Raw genomic sequence first — 1327 nt, 5'->3', positions numbered from 1 at the left:
TCCTCCTTGGGCACAGACAGACCAATGGACCGACCGACCCAGCCGACCGCCCTTACACAGAAACTTCAAAGTTAGGGTGCTGAAAGAGGCCGAGGCAGGCTGTAATCCTCAGCGGAGACGAGCACATAAAATGCATTATTCTCAGCGGGAGGGACTTCGGGGAGCCCGGGATGGCGGGCAGCGGCCCGCCCCCCGAGTGTCCTAGTCCCGAGCGGCCCGGGGCTGCTAAAGTAACTTCTGCTTGAGGTCAGATCGCACCAGAGGAGGAGGCCGCTTCCTCGGGACACGCGCGATCAGAGCACCGGGGAGGTAGCCAGGGCAGCATCCGCGGGGCACAGGCCCGCACCCCGCCGCTCCCGTTCCGCAGAGAGCGCCCGAACGCCGCTTTCCGCCCAGCCGGCGGGCTCCTTCCGCTAATAGTCGAGCTCCGCCGGGCTGAGCTGGTCTCCGTCAGAAAAAAAAGCATTGTCGCTTTTCCAGGCAGAGTGTGTTCGGTTTAAAAACCCAGAAAGTGGTAGGTGTGCGCTTGGTGTTTAAAAATACAGCACAAAACGCAACTACCAGGAGTGGGGTTCGAACCCACGCGGACATATGTCCATTGGATCTTAAGTCCAACGCCTTAACCACTCGGCCATCCTGGTGCAGCCGCACACCTTCTTCACAACGTTTCCTACAAGGCTAATTGCCACTCCTCGCTCCCTCCCGCAGGAATCCGAACGCCGCCCAGCCGCTCTGGACCTGGCGGAGAAGAAGCTCCCGCCTTTCCTGGGCTCCCAGCGGCCTCAGGTCCCGTTCGGCGGCGGCGGAGGCAACTGCAGCCGCGCTGCGCGCTCTGGACGGGGTCGCCCGCGAGCAGGACTCGGGCGCCGCCAGTTCAGCTCTCTATTTCGAGGCGCGCGGGCGCCGCAAACAACAACACTGAGGCGGACTTCCGGGTTCGCGGGCGGGCGTCTGCTCGCAGGCGGGCGGGTGGCCGGGACGCAGTCGATTGGCGCGCGGCTTTGAACTTCGCGGGCCGCGCTGCGCGGGGCGGCGGGGAGCTGCGGCCATGGCGCCCGCGGGCCGCCCTTCTCTTCCGCGCAGGGTCCCAGGAGCGCGCGGGGGAAGGCCCGGGGTGGGCACCTGTGTCCCTGCTCGGGGCCGCGGGCTTCCCGCCCCCAGGCCTCGCCGCTGCCCGGCCGGGCCGGCGTCGCGAAGGAACCTCCAGCCGGCGGACTCGCGTCGTCGCCCTTCGCCGCGGGTGATCGCGGGGGCACCGGCCTGGGCCGCACGACTGCCCCCGCAGGACACCGCGAGCACCGGACTCGGGCCTCGCGGGGCGCTGGGG

The 1327-nt window shown here is 67.9% G+C and overlaps 1 non-coding gene across 1 annotated transcript; it reads right to left on the bottom strand.

Annotated features, from left to right (window-relative positions):
* Positions 1-558: 558 nt before the first annotated feature.
* Positions 559-641, bottom strand: Trnal-uaa. Its single transcript has one exon. It is a non-coding gene; the product is annotated as a tRNA-Leu (tRNA).
* Positions 642-1327: the final 686 nt, after the last annotated feature.

This window comes from Octodon degus, unplaced genomic scaffold (genome assembly GCF_000260255.1).
Source record: "Octodon degus isolate 3935 unplaced genomic scaffold, OctDeg1.0 scaffold00024, whole genome shotgun sequence".
Classification (NCBI taxonomy): domain Eukaryota; kingdom Metazoa; phylum Chordata; class Mammalia; order Rodentia; family Octodontidae; genus Octodon; species Octodon degus.
The sequence above is the reverse complement of the archived record's forward strand: the minus strand, read 5'-3'. Positions and strand labels throughout refer to the sequence as shown.